Raw genomic sequence first — 23,775 nt, 5'->3', positions numbered from 1 at the left:
GGTAAACCATCACTGTACTCCCTCTATTGCAAGAACATCTTTGCTCAGATAGAGACAATTCTCCAGGTGTGCCTCACCAACACCCTATACAATTGTAGTAAAACATCCCATAGTCAAATGTTCTCATTATGAAGGCCAACATACAATGTGCCTTCTTTATTGCCTCTGTACCTGCATGCTTACTTTCAGCAATTGATACATAAGGACACCAAGGTCTCGTTGAGTATTCACTTCTCTCAATTTATATCCATTCAAGTAATAATCTGTCTTCCTATTATTGCTACCAAAGTGGATAACCTCAAATTCATCCACATTATACTGCATCTGCCATGCAGATGCCCACACACTCAGCCTGTCCAAATCACGCTGAAGCATCTCTGCATCTTTCTCACAGCTCGCCCTCCAACCCAACCCAAATGGGAAATGATCTGTAATATTTTACAGATAATTAAACATCGGGAAAAGTAAACCTTTAAAAACAACAGTATCAATTGGAGACTGACAGAGCAGGGCCACAAACCCTATGCGTGAACCTTCCAACATGTTTATGTCCAGGAACACATGTAGCCAAGATGTAAAAGATTGATGGAAATTGGGTTCCAAGAGTCATGCCTATATTGATACGGTGTCGTAATTCCTCTGCTCTTTAAGACTTGTTTTACTGACTTGTGTCCTAATGCACCTTAGCTCATTACAATGGTTCTGTACCAGGCTAAAAAGATGTATTTTTAGTTATTTCAATTCAATGCCTAGGTAAAAATAGCACATATCAAGTGCCATTTTTGAGCAATTTCAGAATTTATCACCAAGGTCTGTACAGTACACTGTTTCTGAAAATGTTTCTGCATGGTTTCAGAATGAATCACGTTTAAAAGATGAACTTTTTCCATGAATGGATGTCTTAAATTAAACCTGCTATTGCTAAAGTGCATGAATGGTGGTGATGTGACATCAAACTTTCATTTTTGTTCTTAAAGGAACATATGGAATAGATCACCACTTTCCTCAGATTCTAACTGTCAACATTTGTTTTTGTAATTTTTAAATTTTGCAGATCACTGTTTGGCAGGAAATTGTGTAAACAATCATGAGTAGAGAGATTAAATAGATTAGGATTGTATCTACTGGAGTTTAGAAAAGTGAGAGGGTATCTCATTAGAAACTTATAAAATTCCAACAGGATTAGAGGGGGTAATTCGGAAAGAACATTCCTAATGGTGGGGGAGTCCAGAAGCAGGACTCATAGTTTGAGGTTAAGTGATAAACATTCTAGGACTGAGGTGAGAAGAAATTTCTTCACCCAGAGGGTGGTGAATTTGTAGAATTCACTAGCACAGACAGTAGTTGAGATCAAAACATTGTGCGAGTTCAAGAAGAAATTAGAAATAGTTCTTGGGGCTAAAGGGATATAGCGTGTGGGGTGTGGAGTGGGGGGGAGGAAGGGGGTGAAGGTGGGATCATGATATTGATTTTGACAATCAATCAGTCATGATCAAAATGAATGGTGGAGCAGGCTCAAAGACCTACTCCTGCTTCTAGTTTCTATGCTTTTAGAATGGCCATTATTTGGAATATAACTTTCCAGTGATGTTTCACAGGAGACTCCACCACAAAACTGCTGTGGTTTAAAACAATTCTTCCATTTTTAATGGCAGTTTCCCATCTTTTTTGTGGAATAAAATGTGACTGACTGAATTCACAACGGTGGCATGGTGGTTTACACTTCTGCCTCACAGCCCCAGGGGCCCGGGTTCGAATCCCAGCTTGGATCATTGTCATGGAGTTTGCACATTCTCCCCGTATCTGCGTGGGTTTCCTCCCACAGTCCAAAGATATGCAGGTTAGGTTGACTGGCTGCAGTAACTTACCCCTTAGTGTCAGGGGCACGAGCAGGGTAAACATGTGGGGCTATGGGGTTAAGGCCTGGTTGGGATTGTGGTCGGTGCAGATTCGATGGGCTAAATGGCCTCTTTCTGCATTGTGGGGATTCTATGATTTCTGCAAAAAACGAGAGAATTCAGGAGATCTCACTGAGATCAAGAATGCTTGTGGAAGAACGCGAGATATAGCAAAGACCATAGACCCTGACAACATCCCAGCTCAAGATCTATGTCCTAGAATCAGTTGTAATTCTAGCCAGACTACTACAGTACAGCAAAATCACTGGCATCTATCTGACAAAAGTTAAACATTTTCTAGATATGTCCTATCCACAAAAAGCAGGACAAATTCAAACTGACCAATGACCATTACATCAATCTATGTTTGATCAACAAAATGACAAGAGGTGTCATTCACAGTGATCAAGGGTACCTGACAGTATTGAAAGACTACTCACTGATGTTCAGTTTGGATTCCATAACAACCACATGGCTCCAGATTTCATGATAGTCTTTGTCAAAAGAGCTAAATTCAACAGTTGAGCTTAGAATCATTGACTTTAACATCAAAGCAACATTTTAACAAGTAGGCATTAAAGAACTCGGGTAAAGCTGAAATCAATGGGTATCAACTTGTGTCACACCTAACACAGTAAGAAGTCTCACAACACCCAGGTTCAAGTCCAACAGGTTTATTTGGAATCATGAGCTTTCAGAGCACTGCTCCTTCATCAGGTGAGTGCAGGTAGGTTCACAAACACGACACAAAGGCAAAGACACGATGTTTCACATTGTAACCTGTAATTATCTTGCAATTGTCTTTGCCTACATATGCCGTGTTTGTGGAGATACCTCCACTCACCTGATGAAAAAACAGCACTCCAAAAGTGATTCCAAACAAACGCGTTGGACTTAAACCTGGTGTTGCGAGGCTTCTTACTGTGCCCACCCCAGTTCAACGCCAGCATCTTCACATCATGGATACCTAACACAAAGAAGGATATGATTACTGATGGCCAATTATCTCAGCTTAGGCCCAATCAATGTTCAGCTGCAACATCAATGATCTCCCTTCAATCAGATCAAAAGTGGGATTTTGTTGATGTTTGTGCAAAGGTAAGTTTTGTTCCCAACTCCTCTGATAATGAGGCAACCTGTGCCCATATGAAGCAAGATCTGAACAATATTCAGACTTGTGTTCAGAACAAGCAAGCAGCATTCATGCCACATAAGTACTAGGCAGTGACCATCTCCAGCAAAAGAGAATTTGCTTTGGCAGATAAGGCAAAGGAGGATCAAAGAGCTTCTACAGATACATAAAGGACAAAAGATCAACTAGAGACACAGTAGGGTCTCTTAAGGATCCACAAAGTCATCAATGTGCGGATCGACAAGAGATGAATGAGATCTTAAATTAATATTTCTCGCCATTACGTACTGTTGAGAAAGGCATGGATATTAGGAACTTGGGGAAATAAATAGTGATGTCTTGAGGAGTGCAAATATTACAGAGGTGGTGGTGCTGGAAGTCTTAAAGCGCATCAAGGTAGACAAATCTTCGGCACCTGATGAAATATATCCCAGAATGTTGTGGGAGGCTAGGGAGGAAATCGCAGATCCCCTATCAGAGGTACCTGAATCATCGACAGGCACATGCGATGTGCCTGAAGATTGGAGGATGGCAAATGTGTGCTTTTGCTTAAGAAGGGCTGCAGGGAAAAGTCTGGGAACTACAGGCCAATGAGCCTAACATCTGTAGTGAGAAAGCTGTTAGAAAGTACTCTGAAAGACAGGACCTACTTAGAGAGGCAAGGACTGATTAGAGACAGCATGGCTTTATGAGTGGAAAATCATGTCTCATGAATTTGATTGAGTTTTTTTAAAGGAGTAACCAAGAAGGTAGATGGGGGCATTGCAGTTGATGTTGTCTACAGGGACTTTAGCAAGGTCTCTGACAAAGTACCACATGGTAAGGTTGTTCAATAAGGTTAAATCTCATGGGATCCAGGGCGAGGTAGCCAACTGGATACAAAATTGGGTTGATGACACAAGCCAGAGGGTGGTTTTACAGAATTGTTTTTCAAACTAGAGGCCTGTGACCAGTAGTGTGCCTCAGGTGCTGGGTCTACTGTTATTTGTTACTAATATTAATTTTTTGGGTGAGAATTTAGGAGGCATGGTTATTAACTTTGCAAATGACACCAAGATTGATGGCATCGTGGACAAGTGAAGAAGGTTATCTAGGACTGCAACGAGATCTTGATCAATTGGGCAAGTGGGCTGATTAGTGGCAGATGGAGCTTAATTTAGATGAATGAGGTGATGCATTTTGGTAGACTGAATTGGGACAGGATCTACTCAGTTAACGGTAGCACATTGGGGCGAGTTAGAGAACAAAGTGATCAAGGAGTACAGGTTCATTATCCTTGAAAATGGAGTCACAGATGGACAGGGTGGTGAAGGCGGCATTCGGTATGCTTGGTTTCATTGGTCAGAACATTGAATACAGGAGATTTGTTGAAGTTGTACAAGACATTAGTACGGCCACACTTGGAATACTGTGCACAGCTCTGGTCACCCTATTATACAAATTATTATTAAGAATGCAGAAAAGATTTACTCAGCTGCTGCTGGGACTTGATGGTTTGAGTTATAAGGATAGACTGGGATCTTTTTCCCTGAAGCATAGGAGGCTTAGGGGTGATCTTATAGAGGTCTGTAAAATAATGAGTATACATAAGGTAGATAGTCAACGTCTTTTTGCAAAGGTACGGGAGTCTAAAACTAGAGAGCATAGGTTTAAGGTCAGATGGGAGAGGTACAGAAGTGTCTAGAGGGGCAATTCTTTCACAGAGGGTGGTGTGTACCTTGAACAAGCTGTCAGAAGTAGTAGAGGCGGTACAGTTTTATCTTTTAAAAAGCATTTAGACAGTTGCATGGGTAAGTTGGGCGTAGAAGGACAGGCGCCAAACATGGCAAATTGGGATTGGCTTAATGGTAAAAACTGGGCTGCATGGACAAGTTGGGCCGAAGGGCCTGTTTCCATGCTGAAAACCTCTATGACTCTATAACCACCTCCCTTTGACATGAAATAGCATTACTTTGCTGAATTCCCCAATGGCAACATACTGGGAACTCTCTTTATCCAGAAACTTAATTAGAAAAACCACATGAATACCATGCTTCGAGGCTGGGATTCTACAGCAAATAACAATTCCTGATTCTCCAAACCTTGTCCACCATCTACAATGCATAAGGGTGATAAAGACACCCCTCATAGACATAGACATAGAACACTACAGCGCAGAACAGGCCCTTCGGCCCACAATGTTGCGCCGATCAATTAAAAAAGCAATGACTCTCTAACCTAAACCAATCCCTTTCCATCCATAAACCTATCCACGGATCTCTTAAATGCCCCCAAACTAGGCGCATTTACAACTGCAGCAGGCAGGGCATTCCAATCCCTCACCACCCTCTGGGTAAAGAACCTACCTCTGACATCTGTCCTATATCTACCACCCCTTAATTTAAAGCTATATGAATACATGGATGCGAACCATTGAAGATGCCAAGTGACAGTACGAGACCAAGCTAGAGTCCCAGGCTAGCCACACAGACTCCCACCAACTATGGCAAGGTCTGAAAAACATAACAAGCTACAAGATGAAGGCATGTAGAACACAGCATCAATGTATTCCTTCCTGTTGAGTTGAGCAGATTCTGTGGCCATTTTGAGCAAAAGGTCAGCAAGAGCACACATTCCACCCCAGGAGCCTCAGATGAACCGATAATCGAGGTCACCAGAGACTTCAGATCAGCCTTCTTGAAAACAACTGGCCTGGATGAGAACTCAGATCCTGCGCAGACCAGTTGGCGGGAGTACTCACAGACATCTTTAGCCTCTCCTTACATCAGCCTAAGGTCTCTATCTGCTTCAAGGCGACTATCATCCCTATACCAAAGAAAAGCCAGGCCACTTGCCTTAATTACCACCGCCTGGTGGCTCTGACATCCATGATTATGAAGTGTTTCTAAAGGTTAGTCAAGGCATGGATCAATTCCAGCTTCATTGCAGTGTTAATGTAAGCCTTCTTGTGACACTAATAAATAAACTAAAAAGATTGCCTGGATCCACTACAGTTCGCCTATTGCCTCAACAGGTCTACAGCAGATGCCATCTCCCTGCCTCGACTCTCAATCCTGGAACAGCTAGATAACAAAGACACATGTCAGACTCCTATTCATTGACTATAGTTCAAACAACACTTGATATTCCTACAAAACTCACCTCCAAACGCCAAGGCCTCGGTTCCTCCCTCCACGACTGGATCCTACACTTCCTAACTCATAGACCATAATCAGTAAGGATAGGTGGCAACACCTCCTCCACAATTATCCTCAACACTGGTGCCCCATAAGGCTGTGTCCTCATCCTTTATTGTGTACACTTATGACCGTGTGGCCAAATTCCCCTCCAACTCAATTTTCAAGTTTGCTGATGACACCACCATGGTGGGTTGGATCTCAAAAAATGAGAGGGAACAGAAAAGAGATAGAGAATCTGGTGAACTGGTGCAGTGACAATAATCTCTCCCTCAATGTCGACAAAACAAAGGGGATAGTCATTGGCTTTAGGAAGCATAATAGAGTGCATTCCCCTGTCAGTATCAACAGGGATGAAATGTAAATGATCAAGAGTTTCAAGTTTCTATGTATCTAGATCAACGACAACCTGTCCGGGTCCCTCAATGCGACGTTCTAGTTAAGAAAGTTTCTACTTTCTCAGGAAGCTAAGGAAATTTGGCGTGCCTGCTCCAACTCTCACCAACTTTTACAGATGCACCTTAGAAAGAATTCTTCCTGTTTGTATCACAGCTTCTCTGCCCAAGACGGCAAGAAACTACAAATGATTGTGAATGACGCCCATCCTATCACACAAACCTGCCATCCATTAACTCGGAAAAGCAGCCAGCATAATTCAGAACCCCACACATCCTGGACATGCTCTCTTCTTGCCTCTGCCAGAAAAAGTTACAGAAGTCTAGGTCACACACCAACCGACTCAAGAACAGCTTCCTTCCTGCTGCCACACTTTTGAATCTTTCTCTGCACCCTGGCTGTGACTGTAACACTACATCCTGCACTCTCTCGTTTCCTTCTCTATGAACAGTACGCTTTGTCTGTGTAGCACGAAAGAAACAACACTTCTTACTGTTTACTAATACACATGACAATAATAAATTAAATCAAATCAATTGAACACAGCTCCAGCAACACTCAAGAAGTTCGACACCATGCCAGGATAAAGCAGCCCACTTGGCATCCATCCACCACCACCAACCCACAGTGGCAGTTGTGTGCACAAAATGTACTGTAGGAACTCAGCAATGCTTCTTCAACCACACACTCCAAAGCTATGGGTCTACGACCATGTAGAAGGACAAAGGCAGAAAACACCTCAGAATACTACCACCTGGATGATCCCCTCCAAGCCATTCACAATCCTGGCTTGGAAATATATCTCTGTTCCTTCATTATCACTGGGTTACAATTCTGCAACTCCCTGCTGAATAGCACTGTGGGTGTACCTATACTGTAAGGATTGTAGCACTCAAGATGGCAGCTCACCACCACCTGAAGTGCAATTAGGGAAGGGCAATATATGCTGGCATACCACATCCTATAATTTTTAAAAAGATACCACATCAAAGGATAATTAAAACTTATTGTGTAGTGAATAATACATTGGCAATGAAAGATAATTGGCTAGCTAACAGGAAACAGTAGGCATTTTCTGTTCGGCAAGATGTAACAAGTAGTGATCAGTGCTGGGGCCTCATTTTTGTTTTACAATGAGTGTCAATGACTTAGTTGAAGGGATTAAGGGTACAATTGCTAAGTTCGCTGATAACACAGAGATAGGTAAGAAAGTAAGTTGTGAAGCAGACATAAGGAGGCTACAAAGGGATATAGATGGGTTAAATAAGTGAACACAAATCTGGCATATGGGAATAGAATGTGGGGAAATGTGAAATTGTCCATTTTGGACAGGAAGAATAAAATAAACATTATCTAAATGGAAAGAGATTGCTGAGCTCTGAATTACAGAGGGATATTGGTGTCCTCATGCCCAAATCACAAAAGGTCAGAATGCAGGTACAGTAAGTATTTAGGAAAGCCAATAGAATGCCAGTGTTTATTGTGAGGGGAATTGAATAAAATCTAGAGAGATTATGTTTCAATTATGCAAGGCATTGGTAAGACCACACACATTTAAATGGAAGAATGCAAATGCGTTGGAAGCAGTTCAGAGAATTAAGAGGTTGTCTTGTGAGGAAAGGTTGGAAAGGTTAGGCAAACTCTTGTGGCCACATCAAGGATGGACTCCATCATTTGGCATGGCACTTGCACTTCAACATAGATAGATTCAGCAGCTAGAAACTGGATATCCAGAAAATGCTGTGCACCATCAGCATCAGCAGAATTATATTATTCAGCCACAATCTGTATCTCAGGCCCTGGCATTTGTCTCACTTTACTACTACCATCAAACCAGGGCTGCATACCTGGTTCAATGAGGAAAGCAGGAGAACATACCAAGAGCAGCACCAGGCATTGCCACAAAAATAACCAGGATGGTCGGTTGCGATAGCTGCCCAAGTTAAGGTCAGGCAAGTTTAAGTTTATTTATTAGTGTTACAAGTAGGCTTACATTAACACTACAAAGTAAGTGAAAGCATCATAGTCCCAGATGGCCAGAGGTTGCTTTCCCCTTTGAGGGCCCCATTCCCCTCACTGGTATAGTCATCTGCGACTAACCAGGGTTCCTCAACGTGGTGGGACTGCCTGTAGCCCCAGCACCAGCCACTCTCAACTATTGAGAATACAGGCTTATTAAATGATTGGCTTGTAGGTCTTGACTTGATTTGTTACATATATTGGGTGGGATACAGTGAAAAGTATTGTTTCTTGCATGCTATACAGATAAAACTTACATATGGGAGAAGGAAAGGAGAGGGGATAGAATATATGTTACAGAAGTAGCTAGGATCAGCTCAATATATGATAGGTCCATTCAAAAGTCTGATGGCAGCAGGGAAGAAGCTGTTCTTGAGTCAGTTGGTATGTGACCTCAGGGTTTTGTATCTTTTTCCCAATGGAAGGAGGTAGAAGAAACAATGTCCAGGGTGCGTGGGGGTCTTTGATTATGCTGGCTGCTTTTCCAAGGTAGTAGGAAGCGTAGGTGGGAGTCAATGGATGGAAGTTCTACTTCTAACCATTTAACACCGTTCCCAGAACTTGGCAGCCAGTGGGATCATTTTAGCCAGGGAGAGTGGGATTAGGCGACTCATGAAATCAAGCCCAAGGTTTCATTAACTGTGTTGTTAATGTATTTACTCACCAATAATCTGCTCACTGAGGCTCAGTTTGGGTTCTGCCACAGCCTGACCTTATTTCAGCCTTGGTTCAGACAAACCAGATGAATTCCAGAGCTGAGGAGAGACTGACTTCCCTTGACATCCAAAAACACATGGGTTTGGTTGATTTGGCCATGCTAAATTGCCCCTTAGTGACAGGAGGATTAATTAGCAGGATAAGTATGTGGGGTTTTGGGGATAGGGCCTAGGTGAGATTGTTGTTGGTGTAGGTTTGATGGGCTGAATGGCCTCTTTCTGTACTGTAGGCATTCTATGACATTAGGGCTGCATTTGCGGGTGGCACAGTGGTTAGCACTGCTGCCCCTCAGCTCCAGGGATCTGGTTTCGATTCCCAGCACGGGTCACTGTCTGTGTGCAGTTTGCACGTTTTCCCCATGCCTGCGTGGGTTTCCTTCAGGTGCTCCAGTTTCTTCCCACAGTCCAAAGATGCGCAGGTTAGATTGATTGGCTATGCTAAATTGCCCCTTAGTGTCCCAGGATGCATAGGTTAGAGGGATTAGTGGGGTAAATATGTGGGGTTATGGGGATAAGGCCTAAGTAGGATTGTGGCCGTTGCAGACTCGATGGGCTGAACGGCCTCATTCTGCACTGTAGGATTTCTGTAATTTTATTCCTATGACTGAGTGTGTGACATCAAGGAGCCCTGGCAAAATTGAAATCAAAAGGAATCAAGGGGAAAGCAGTCCAGTGATCGGAGCCATACTTAGCAAAATACTAGCGGATGGCATGGTGGCACAATAATAATTGCAGGCAGCACGGTGGCACATGGACTCGGGTTCAATTCTCAGCTTGGGTTACTGTTTGTTCGGAGTTTTTGCATTCTCTTGTGTCTGTGTGGGTTTCTTCTGGGTGCTCCAGTTTCCTCCCACATTTCAAAGATACACAGGTTAGGTGGATTGACCATGCTGAATTGCCCCTTAGTTTCAGGGGTACTAGCTGGGTAAATGCATGGAGTCGTGGGGATAGGCCCTGGGTGGTGGATTGTGGTCGACGTATGGGCCAAATGGTCTCCTTCGGCACTGAAGGATTCTATGACTCCGCTACAGATTCTGAAATTTGAAACCAAAAACAGAAAATACTGGAGAAACTCAGCAGATCTGATAGCAGCTGTGGAGAGAGAATAGAACCAATGTTTTGAATCAGGATGACCCTCTGTCAGAGCTCTGAACGGTCATCCTGACTTGAAACATTGGCTCTAGTTCTCTCTACAGATGCTGCCAGATCGGCTGAGTTTCTCCAGTATTTCCTATTTTTGTTAGCACAAAGGAAGATGGTTGTACGCGGAGATCAATCATTTCAATCCCAGGACATTGCTAAGTTGCTCAGGGTTATGTCCTAAGTCTATCCATCTTCTTGCATTAATGACCTCCTCTTTAATATAAAGTCCTAAGTGGGTGCATTTACTGATGATTGCACAATGTCCAGTAACATTTGTGACTCCTCAAGTACTGAAGCAGTCTGCCTGTACCCGCAATGCAGCAAAACCGGGATTTCTTTCAGGCTTGGGCTCTAGTAGTAATACAAAACATTAACAACATACAAGTGCTGGGCAATGACCATATCCAATAAGAATCTAACTATATCCCCAATACATTTTACAATATTATCATTGCTTAATTCTCTACCATCAACATATGCTGGGGTTCACCATTGACCAGAAACTCATCTGGACTAACGATATAAATATCGTGGCTGCAAGGGGAGGTCAGAGGTTAGGAATCCTGCAGTTAGTAACTCACCTTCTAACTTCCTAAAGGTGGTCTACAAGGCACAAATCAGGAATGTGATGGAATATTCTCCTTTTGACTGGTGAGTGTAGCTCCAACAACAGTCAGGCAGTTCAGGACAAACCACCCAGGACAAAGTAGCCTGCTTGGTCAGCACCGCATTCATCATCATTAAAATTCACTCACTCACCAGCAACAGATGACAGAAATGTTTACCATCTACAAATTGTACTGCACTAACTAAGGCTCCGTTGACAGCACCTTCCAAACCCATGGCCTTTACCATCCAGAAGAAAAAAAGCAGCAGACATAAGGGAACACCACCGCCTGCAGCAAGCTTCTCTCCAAGTCTCACAGCATCCTGACGTGGAACCACATCTTCACCATTGCTGGGTCAAGATCTTGGAAATCTCTCCCAAACAGCAATGTGAGTATTAAAAGATTAATAATCACACAAGTTTAAAGACACATTAGGCTGCAAGCTGCTAAACTCACATAGGAAAACTATGAGAAAACCACAAACCTAGATTAAAGTAGACCCAGGTAAGTGACAAGGAGCATAAAGCTCCGAGTTACAAGGGGAGGATTCAGCCACACAGCAAACACACAAGACTTCCATTGAATTAAGCACAGCTGTAGCTTGGTATCAGTTCTAGTAAGAGACGATGGGACAGGTGAGTTGATATATCTCTGGTTAGAAAGATAACTTCATAATTGTGTACAAAGAAATACATGATTGGTAATATCATAACTAAGTAGACCTACACAAGTTGTAATTGGACAGCTATATACTTACGTTACAGATGATACAAACCTAATCAACAGTTGAGATTGGATATAGATATAACTGCTGTGCAAATTTTTGATTGGTATGTACTAATTTCTTCTCAACTATAAATATGTGGTAATTCCTGGATCTGGACTCTCCCTGGTAAACCACTAGTTGAAGCACTGGGGCCACCCATACTATAATTCATAATAAAGACCTTGCCTGAATTTCCAACAGTCTTTGCCTGATTTTCTCAAGAGTGAGAGAATGAAGTACGTTATAGCCAAATAGCTGTATTTTTCTCCCCAACAGTATATCTGCACCACAAAAACTCCAAGTGAGAGGTGGCAGCTTATCATCACTTTTTTCACGGATGTTCACATCACATAGATGAATAATAATATTAAAAATCCACCATATTGAACATTCCGTCACTCCACTTCTAGCACATTGTGGCTGCAGTATCAAACATCCACGTGGGAAGTTAGTTAGGAAGATTCAGTCGCTAGGTATACATGGAGAGGTAGTAAATTGGATTGGACATTGGCTCAATGGAAGAAGCCAGAGAGTGGTAGTGGAGGATTGCTTCTGAGTGGAGGCCTGTGACTAGCGGTGTGCCACAGGGATCAATGCTGGGCCCATTGTTGTTTGTCATCTATATCAATGATCTGGATGGTAATGTGGTAAATTGGAACAGCAAATTTGCTGATGATACAAAGAATGCAGGTGTAGTGGACAGTGAGGAAGGTTTTCAAAGCTTGCAGAGGGATTTGGACCAGCTAGAAAAATGGGCTGAAAAATGGCAGATGGAGTTTATTGCAGACAAGTGTGAGGTATTGCACTTTGGAAGGACAAACCAAGGTAGAACATACATGTAAATGGTAGGACACCGAAAAGCATAGTAGAAGAGGGATTTTGGAATATAGGTACATAATGCCCTAAAAGTGGCGTCACAGGTAAATAGGTTCATAAAGAGTGTTTTTGGTACATTGGCCTTTATGAATCAAAGTATTGAGTATAAGAGTTGGAACATTATGGTGAGGTTGTATAAGACATTGGTGAGGCCAAATGTAGAGTATTGTGTACAGTTCTGGTCACCTAATTACAGGAAGGATATTAATAAGGTTGAAAGAGCGCAGAGAAGGTTTACAAGGATGTTGCCGGGACTTGGGAAACTGAGTTACAGAGAAAGGTTGAGTAGGTCAGGACTTTATTCCCTGGAGCATAGAAGAATGAGGGGAGACTTGATAGAGGTGTATAAAGTTATGATGGGTATAGATAAAAGTGAATGCAAGCAGGCTTTTTCCACTGAGGCTAGGGGAGAAAAAAAACTAGCAGTCACGGGTTAAGGGTGAAGGGGGAAAAGTTTAAAGGGAATATTAGGGATGGCTTCTTCACACAGAGAGTGGTGAGGGTGTGGAATGAGCTGCCAGATGAAGTGGTGAATGTGGGTTCACTTTTAACATTTAAGAAAAACTTGGACAGGTACCATGGACGAAAGGGATGTGGAGGGATATGGTCCAGGTGCAGGTCAGTGGGACTAGGCAGAAAAATAGTTTGGCACAGACAAGAAGGGACAAAGGGCCTGTTTCTATGCTGTATTGTTCTATGGTTCTTAATGCACTGCTGGAAATTGCTAACGCTTCTTTGACATCATCTTCCAAGCCCACAACCTTTGCCATATAGAAAAACAAGGGCATTGGATCACCAGCACCTGGCAGTCACAACCATCTTAACTTGAAAACAAATCACCCAGTGCTCCTTCTTTACTATTGGATTGAAATCCTTAACCTCCGGCATAGGAGTACCTTCAGGAGGCCATTCAGCTCAATGAGAATCCCATTTCCAACTCTATCCCTGTGATGAAACTGTGCCTTTAAGAAATGTATTTGATTCATGTTTTTGCACAGGTTTTTCAACAGTTCCTTAGTAAGATTTTATTGTCATCATAATATCTGTAACCAATATCCTCTATTTGTTACTGAAGCAATATAATGGACATCTTGTTTATTTTTAATCTGGACTAATGCAGTGCCTCAAGTCTTACGGTCCTTTTGGAATTGTGTTTGGAGCATGGGGACAGTTTTCTTCCGCCACAGTAAAGTGCAAGGTTTTAGTTTCATTATTCTCAGATGCTGTTTGGATGGTAGGCAGAGAGTAATGTCTCTTGATTTCCCTCTTTCCCTGGAGCTGGAACTTCTGCTGCCTGCGTGTTGTTAGCTAGAAGCTGATAAAGACAGGCAGTGTCTCTCTCTCTCTCCCCAGTGGTGTCCTGAAAGTTCCAGGACTGGGAAGCCTCAGTTTTAATCCAACATTCAAAGGACCAATTCACAGCAGGTGTTAAAAAGCTGAAAAATCAAGCATCATGTGAACACACGTGGCTTTTTTTGTGCATAGTTTAGAAAGAGGTGTATGTTTGTTGGGTGTTGTTTGATGCGGAATCAAAGCTAGCTATTAAGGTTTATACTTTATCATGGTCAATTCTTGCAAGTGGTAAAAGTTATGCTAATTTTTCTTATTGTCTTCTAACTGTATTCTTAAATAAACTTTGTTTGATGAAACCTTCCTAGCGCAGTCACTTGAATCTGAAGTGAAACACCTTATGCTCACCCGTGACAAATTCAAAAGTAAAAACTAAGGTCTAAGCTATCTTCATAAAACATCTGGGAGTTTCTGGCCTGCAACATAACATCACCAAGCCCTCTGAGTTTAAGTGTTAGCAAATTTTTCTTTGAAATCATTCATTCTCTCCATTTCCATCCTTGGAGGTTGTGAATTCCAGGATATCGCCACTTGCTATGTAACAGTGTTCTTCCTTTCAGCCCTTTGGTTTACTTGCCAGAAACCTTAAATCTGTCCTCACGCCCTTGTACTTTCAGCTAACGAGAACAGCTTTTCTTTGTCTGCCTTTTCTAAACCTGTCATGGTCTTGTCTGCCTTTATCAAATCTCTCCTCAATCTCCTTTACTCAAAAGAGAACAACCCAATATACTCCAACTCACCCTCATAGCTAAAATTCCTCTTCAATTTTAACCACATCCTCTATCGATATTTTGTCAGCATCCTATCTCTCAGTAAACACCAATACAAAGTAGTCTTTAGGTATTTTAGCCTTCCCACCATGTTCAAACACGCATCACCTCTTTGTCTCTCATAGGTCCCAGCCATACAACCTTCCCACTATTTACATGCCTGTGGAATATTTTTGGATTCCCTTTTATATTAACTGCCATTCTAGTCTCATATTCCCTCTTTGCCCACTGTATTTTGTGCTTCACTTTCAAAGGGAGTCTGCGTAATCGTATTTGCCTGAATTCTTGCTTGAAGAATTCAGCTGCCATACCATACATACACCTTTATTTTTTGTTTCATCACATTCGCTATCTCCCTTGTTATTCAAGCAGCTGACTTTTATTCCCCTGCCTTTCCCTCTTATTTGATTGCACCCAGGCCTGATCTAAAAGATCTCTTTCTTAAAGGTTACTCATGTTAGATTTTGAATCTTCCAAACTCAGTATTTAACATCTTCCTCAACTTGGATATGAACTTCAGTGCAAAAACCCAATTAATCTGCTCTTCCCACGTAGCCCTGACTGCATCTTGACCATAAAATCTTGCATTTCTCCTTGTCACCATAGAAGCTGCAGCATGGAGACAGGCCCTTCGGCCCAAACTGGTCCATGCTGACCAAAATGCCCATCTAAGCTAGCGACATTTGTCTGGAATAGAATCATCCATCACAGAAAAATCAGTACGACCCCCTTACTGAAAATCTTACACAGGCTGAAGAGAACACTATGTAATTGAAGGAATGGAGGAAAATCTGCGGAAATCCCCTCATTGCTTCTGGACAAATGCACAAGTGCTGTCGCTATATCTAGAGTGGAATTTCATCAGTGTCATACTTGGAGCCTGTGGAAGCAAAAAAAAGTTATCCAAAATAAAATGGGATGTTTCAATGTTACACATTTGAAACAACAACAGGGCAATAATGGATGGAAATGTGCAAATACAGACCCTAAAAGGAGAACCAAGAACTAGAGAGTCTCACAGGAAAGAAAACAAATGGTCAGGAAGTGGAGTATAAAACTGAACATTACAGTGTAAGATCTAGTGTCACGGGACTTTTCTTTTTTTACAAGATCCATTCCAAGGTCCCCAAACCATCCTGATTTCCACCAGTGAGAAATTAACAGGGACGATTTGGAACATAGGCCAAGAAGTTCTCCAGGACAGACATCCATTGAGCTTTATCTTGAGTTGGAAAAACCCTTTCCACCTTAATCAGTGTCACAACCAACAGACAGAAGCAATAGATTATTCATATTCAGCAAAATCTGAAATAATCGCAGATCTACCATTTTGCTGCCTAAAGAATGAACTCACGTTCATGCTATGCCTTTCAAAACCTCAGCCATCCCAAATGCTCCATAGTTAATGGTACTGATGAAACGTAGTCACCATTATAAGCTGGTAAAACACAGCAGCCAATTTAAATTCAGCAAGGTTCCACAAACAGCAGCAAGAGCAGTTTTAGAGCTGCTGTTTGAGACATGAATGAAACACAAGATCTCCCCGCCACAACAAAAAACTCAAATGCTGGAAAATCTCAGCAAGTTTGACAGCATCTGTGGAGAGAGAATAAAGCCAATGTTTTGAGTTTGGATGACCCTTTGCCTCTGACAAGGGGTCATCCATACTCAAAACTATGGCTCTATTCTCTCTCCACAGATGCTGTCAGACCTGCTGAGACTATTCAGCATTTTGTATTTTTGTTTCAGATTCTGGGATCCACAGTATTTTGCTTTAATACAAGATCTTTCCTGAACTTTTTAAAGAAATATCAGCAGATCTTTTAAATCCACTGAGTGCACATCATCAACAAGGCAGCACATCTCTGACAGAGCAGTACAGGCAGATTGTAGGTAACGTGCTCAAGTCTTTCTAATGGTGCTTGAACTCGAGATCAGTTTCCGATGTGAGACCAATTAACCAAGGCTGGCCTCACTGGGGGGAAACTAAGTGGGTCAATTAAAGTGAGCTTTATTTACACCAACAATTAATTGCATGTCCTCTGTTACGACACTTTGGAAAAATGATTATGTAAAGGGATGAGAATTGAAAGAGCACAGAATCTAGCACTACTTAAAAGGTTATACAAACTGAATGCTTTTGGGAATTTGGTGCTTGTTGGTTCAGTTTTTTGGCCATGAAACAAGAATTGCTAGCTGCACTAAAGAATTTCAGAGTTATTACTTTCACAAATAGGGAGTACTCAAATTAAGACTTTCCTCAAAAGACTACACTCCTTTTGCAGCCAAACAACATTCTTCTTTCTTCAATTAATGATAAATAAAAAAAACTTTCAACAAAGCTAATATTCACAACGAAGTTCACTCACATATTTCAATCACAGGTTCAGTCCTTGAATTTGGTCATTCTTCTATGCTTTCATTCTCCAGTTTCCGATTTTAAAGTTCAACGTTTGTTTTCACAATTGGGTTTGCTATTTATTTTTCAATCTTCTAATGAATTACTGAAACACTGACATATGGAAGCCAACAGTTGCTCTATTCTTCTTGTAGATAAGCACGTGCTGTAATAAGAAAGGAATAGTTATGATGAATAGTTAGTAGTTTGGCTTTTTATACATAAGAAATACAATACTTTCAGAGATAAGGCAAAAAGTCTCTCTATTACCTAATTTCAAATATTAAACTCACAATACCAGCATTTGAACTGATGCGCCAACACCTGAACTGTACCTGCTGATACTTCACACTCAATCACGGTCACTTGAGACCACCACCCAAGGAATCATAGCCATTGTAAAGGAATTAATGACTCCCAGAGATAAATAATGGAACAAAATTAGCAAGGGAGAAAAAAAAGGACAAAGAAGATCAGGCAATTTATCACTTTCCAATCATCTGCAACAATAGCCGTTAAAATATAGGCATTCGTGTAGAACAAAAAAGGTCAGATGTTCAAATGAGGATACTGCAAGTTTATCCAATGGAATCCCATTTATTGAAATTAAAAGATCTTAATGAAAAATATTGTCCACGATTGTCCAGGGTGAGCAGTCAGGAGGATGTAGAGGTACTTCAGCATGATCTGAACCAGATGAGGGTGTGGGCATATGCATGGCATGTGGATTATAAATGTGAGGTTATCCACTTTGGTAGCAATAACAGGAAGCCAGGTTATAATTTGAATGGGTGTAAATTGAGAGAGACCTTGGTGCCCTTGTGCATCAGTTGCTGAAAGCAAGCGTGCAGATACAGCAGGCACTAAAAAAGGTAAATGCTATGTTGGCTTTCACAGAGAGAGGAGTTGAGTACAGGACAGATGTTTCACTGTAATCACATAGGGCTTTGGTGAGATCACACTTGAAGTAGTGTGTGCAGTTTTGGTGTCCTCATCTGAGGACGGATGTCCTTGCAATAGAGGGAGTATCAGACTGATTCCTGGGATGGCAGGTCTGTCATATGAGGAGAGACTAAGTTGGTTAGGATATTAACTGGATTCTAGAAGAGTGAGAGGAGATCTCTTAGAAACGCATAACATTCTAACAGGGTTAGACAGGGTAGGTTTAGAAAGAACGCAGAGGAGGTTCACTAGGCTGATACCAGAGATGAGGGGGTTGGACTATGAAGAGAGACTAAATAGACTGGGTCTGTACTTGTTGGAGTTTAGAAGGATGAGGGGGGATCTTATAGAGATATATAAGATAATGAAGGGCATGGATAGGGTAGAAATAGAGAGATTCTTCCTGTTTAGAAAGGATAGCAGGACTCGAGGGCACAGCTTAAAGATAAGGGGGGGGGGGTGCAGTTTAGATCAGAGTTGAGGAGGAACTTCTTCATTCAAAGGGTGGTGAATCTCTGGAATTCTCCGCCCGTTGAAGTGGTGGAGGCTACCTCGCTAAATATATTTAAGTCACAGGTAGATAGTTTTTTGATAGACAAGGGAAGGGTTATGGGGAGAGAGCGGGAAAGTGGAACTGATCCACTTTAGATCAGCCATCATCTCACTGAATGTCGGGGCAGGCTCGAAAGGCTAGATGGCCTACTCCTGCTCCTATTTCTTATGTTCCTGTTGTTGGGAAAGTCCGGAGTTAGGGGTCATAATTTTAGAATAAGGGATAAACCTTTTAGAACTGAGGTGAGAAACGATTTCTTCACCAAGAGGGTGGCAAAAGTGTGGAATCCACTTCCACAGAAAGTACTTCAAGATTTCAAGAAGAAATTAGATATCAATCTAGGGCCTAAAGGGATCAAGGATAAGGGGAAAGAAGGGGATCAGGATATTGAATTTGATGACCAGCCATGATCAAAATGAAAGGTGGAGAAGGCTGAGAGAGCTGAATGGCCTACTCTTGTTTCTAGTTTCAATGTTTCTAATGCAGATGGCCCTAACCAGCAACTGGAAAGTCAAGGTTGAACACACCTGTGCTGGCCCTGAAGCCAAGGGCAACTGGCCAGTAGCCAGCTGGTCAGTCCCCGAAGCGCCACAAGAACTGCAGTCAGTCCTCGTACTAAACCAGTGTCGGAGACTAGGAAAGCAGGTAAGTGGTTCAGGCTCACTGGGTCATTCAGGTAAGCTCCAGTGAGGGGTGAGGTGTGACCAATTTGGCTTTGCTCTTTATGCTGGGAGGCACACAGCCAAGAGTACCTGTCCATCAAGGGATACCTTGCGATCTTACCAGTGGTACCCCTTCTGATTTTTGCTGCACGCCAACTTCAGGAGAAGTGTCATAAGCAGAATCGCGAGCTCTACACAACCTTTCTTGACCTTGCGAAAGCCTTCGACACTAAGTCAACAAGGCCTGTGGAGGATCATGTCAAAGTTCGGCTGCCCCCCCCAAATTCATTCAGATAGTACGCCAGTTCCATGATGGCCAGAGTACTGGATGGTAGAAAATCCTGAGGCATTCCCAGTCACCAATGGTGTCAAACAGGGCTTTGTGCTCACACCCACAGTATTCAGCATGATGTTTACTGCCATGCTGAATGATGCCTTCCAGGACAGCATTGCTGGAATCAGCCTCAAGTACAGAGTAGATGGGAAGCTTTTCAACCTGACGAGACTTCAAGCTATTACCAAAGTGAAAGAAACTGTTCTGAGAGATTTCCTCTTTGCTGATGACTGCGCCCTGTATGCTGGCTCAGAAAGAAGTCTGACATACAGCACCGCAAGCTGGCTCAGTGCCAGAGATGCACGTCAGTATGAACAAATTTTCCACGGCTTGTGACAACTTTGGACTCACCATCAACATTAAAAAGACCAAAGTCATGCACCAGCCTGCTCCTCATGCACCATACACAGAACCCATAATCCTGGCACATATTAGACAGACTTGTGTAGACACTGTAGTTGTTGCGCTGGTGGCTCTGGACCTGCGCAGCTCGCGCTTAAGTTGTGCTTCAGCAATACACCTTGCTTCGTAAGCTTGATAGCCTTTGTGAATGAGGCAGCGCCAGGTAGGGTGGTTTTGTGCCAGCATTTCCCCGGTGGTCATGTCAATGCCAAGTGACTTGAGGGAGGCTTTGAGTGTGTCTTTGAAACGTTTCTTCTGCCCTCCATGCGAGCATCTTCCAGCAGAGAGTTCCCCAAAAAGGAGCTGCTTGGGTATGCGCTCGTCTGACGTACGGATGACACGACCTGTCCACCGGGTCTGCGCTCTCATCAGCAGTGTGTGGACTGATGGTAGACTTGCTCTAGAGAGAACTTCAGTGTCTGGTACTTTGTCTTGCCATCTGATGTGTAATATTTTGCAAAGACAAGTCATGTGGAAATGACTGAGCTGTCTTGCATGCCTTCGATACACAGTCCACGTTTCACAGGCATACAGGAGGGTAGTGAGTACCACGGCGCTGTAGACCTTCAGTTTTGTTGCTGGGCTGATTCCTCGACGTTCCCATACAGTGGAGCGCAGTCTACTGAAAGCAGAACTTGCCTTTGCTATTCTGCAGTTAACTTCTGTATCAGTCGTCACTGCTTGGGAGAGGGTGCTGCCAAGATAAGTGAACTGGTCCACTGCCTGTAGTTTCTGCCCTTTGATTGTGATTATGGGTTCTGTGTACGGTGCATGAGAAGCAGGCTGGTGCATGACTTCGGTCTTTTTAATGTTGATGGTGAGTCCAAAGTTGTCACAAGCCGTGGAAAATTTGTTCATACTGACGTGCATCTCTGGCTCTGAGCCAGTTTGCGGTGCTGTATGTCAGACTTCTTTCTGAGCCAGCATACAGGGCGCAGTCATCAGCAAAGAGGAAATCTCTCAGAACAGTTTCTTTCACTTTGGTAATAGCTTGAAGTCTCGTCAGGTTGAAAAGCTTCCCATCTACTCTGTACTTGAGGCTGATTCCAGCAACACTGTCCTGGAAGGCATCATTCAGCATGGCAGTAAACATCATGCTGAATACTGTGGGTGCGAGCACATAGCCCTGTTTGACACCATTGATGACTGGGAATGCCTCAGGATTTTCTACCATCCAGTACTCTGGCCATCATGGAACCGGCGTACCATCTGAATGAATTTGGGGGGGCAGCCGAACTTTGACATGATCCTCCACAGGCCTTGTTGACTTAGTGTCGAAGGCTTTCGCAAGGTCAAGAAAGGTTGTGCAGAGCTTGCGATTCTGCTTATGACACTTCTCCTGAAGTTGGCGTGCAGCAAAAATCAGAAGGGGTACCACTGGTAAGATCGCAAGGTATCCCTTGATGACAGGTACTCTTGGCTGTGTGCCTCCCAGCATAAAGAGCAAAGCCAAATTGGTCACACCTCACCGGAGCTTACCTGAATGACCCAGTGAGCCTGAACCACTTACCTGCTTTCCTAGTCTCCGACACTGGTTTAGTACGAGGACTGACTGCAGTTCTCTGCCCTAATTGGCCTGATCAGTCATTTTTCGGACACACTGCAACCATCCTCAAAATGATTAATGGTATCGAGGTCCTCATCGATGACGATCAACGAACAACAACCCCTTCTGCCATGCAACCCAATTTTACACACCCCTGCCTGCCAGTCTGCTCCTGGGGGATATTGTGCAAACTTCCTGCTATTATAATGAATCTTCAAAATGTCAGAAATGTTGACACAATTGCAGTGCTAGAAGTAACACATTTGAGTGCTTCAGTAGCATACTGATTATTCATGAGCTGCAATCATATTTTGGGGAATTACAACAGATGCACATGACATACATTTTACAATTTAAAAACAATGCAACAGGATACGCTACTTATTTGAAACCATTAGTAATGTGAAGCACTGTTTAATGCTTTAGTATCAACACAACAATCACAGCATTAAAAAATACAGTGTATAATCATTAGGACTGAGAAGGATGAGGGGGGGAAATCTTATTGAAACTTACAAAATACAGTGAGGACTGGATAGAGTGGACATGGACAGAATGTTTCCACTAATTGGAAAAACTAGAACCAAAGGGCACAATCTCAGGCCTTTAAAACAGAGATGAGGAGGGATTTCTTCAGCCAGACAGTGGTGAATCTGTGGAACTTTTTGCCGCAGAAGGTTGTGGAGGCCAGGTCATTGACTGTCTTTAAGACAGAGACAGATATGTTCTTGATTAATAAGGGGATCACAGGTTATGGGGAAAAAGCAGGAAAATGGGAATGAGAAAAACATCAACCAATGTTGAATGGCGGAGTGGACTCCTTGGGCCGAGTGGCTTAATTCTGACTCTATGGTCTAAAGCAAATTGAAATATTTACAAAGCATATGCAATATTTAAAGGACTTAAACTAAAGGTACTTGCATAATATTTAATGTCATGTTGGCAAAGAACACAGGGCGGCAAGAACTAAAAATGATACCTTACTGTCATGAAAACAGCTCAAAGCTCTTTTAAAATCACCTATGAATTACATTGACTCTTCTAAACATACATATAACTTCCAAGACAACCAAGAGATAAATAAACATGTTAACCTATTTTGATACTGTATGAAAGAGGAAAACTCTTCAGGAGATCAAAAGATTTGTCTGTTCTACTAATATTAGCATGAGATCATTCATTTTGATTTTTTCCCAGAAGGGTAAGGGATTTTAGTTAAGTCAGGCAGCATGGTCGGTGCAGGCTTGGAGGGCTGAAGGACCTGTTCCTATGCTGTAATATTTTTCTTTAACGAGAACTTCACTGTCTGTCTCAAGTTACATTACAATCTCTCTCTATTCAAGACTTTCCAATCAGATGTTAAACCAAGCCACCTAAGTGAGACTGAACCAACTGTCCCTATTTTGTTAACTTTGTTTCTCTCTCCACAGACATTATCAGGCCTGCTGAGTACTTACATCGCTGTTTTTTTATTTTAAATTTCCAGCATCTGCAGCATTTTTATTTTATGCCCCAAAATGACATTCAGTTAGAATGTAATTGATCCTGTTTTTCCACTCTGCTGCCCTAATACAGTTACCACTTCAAGTGCGTTTCCTTAATTTTCAAGACCTAGTCATTTCACAGTTCCTCCTACTACTGGTTACATAATAGGTATTACATCACCTCTAATGATAGTCCCAGAAGTAGTTATTTGGTAACGTCTGATGTCCTTCACAGCTTCATCCTTGGTTCCCTCTTTTTAACATTCATATACTTGCTTCTAGTAACATAATCTTGAAGGAAGTCACTCAGTCCTACCTTTGAACTACTGACCTTCAAACTATTTCTATTTTCTGCAACTGTTTCTGACAGCTACCTCCTGCATGGGAGATTAGTCAAGACTCAGTTGCTAGGTATACATGGAGAGGTAGTAAATTGGATTAGACCTTGGCTCAAAGGAAGAAGCCAGAGAGTGGTAGTGGAGGATTGCTTCTGAGTGGAGGCCTGTGACTAGCGGCGTGCCACAGGGATCAATGCTGGGCCCATTGCTGTTTGTCATCTATATCAATGATCTGGATGGTAATGTGGTAAATTGGAACAGCAAAT

General features: G+C 42.4%; 1 protein-coding gene across 3 annotated transcripts in view; it reads right to left on the bottom strand.

Moving 5' to 3' along the window:
* The window catches only part of cdk17 (cyclin dependent kinase 17), a 193,425-nt gene that overhangs the window by 117,681 nt on the left and 51,969 nt on the right, over positions 1 to 23,775 (bottom strand). For all 3 annotated transcript variants that reach the window (XM_080207127.1, XM_080207126.1, XM_080207128.1), the window contains exon 2: positions 17,220 to 17,414. The gene's annotated coding sequence lies outside the window, so the exon portion shown is untranslated. The remainder of the gene's footprint in view (positions 1 to 17,219; positions 17,415 to 23,775) is intronic.

The sequence above is a fragment of the Carcharhinus amblyrhynchos genome, chromosome 19, assembly GCF_965287045.1.
Source record: "Carcharhinus amblyrhynchos chromosome 19, sCarAmb.v2.hapA, whole genome shotgun sequence".
In the NCBI taxonomy this organism is placed as follows: Eukaryota; Metazoa; Chordata; class Chondrichthyes; order Carcharhiniformes; family Carcharhinidae; genus Carcharhinus; species Carcharhinus amblyrhynchos.
This window is presented reverse-complemented; position numbering and strand designations above follow the sequence as displayed.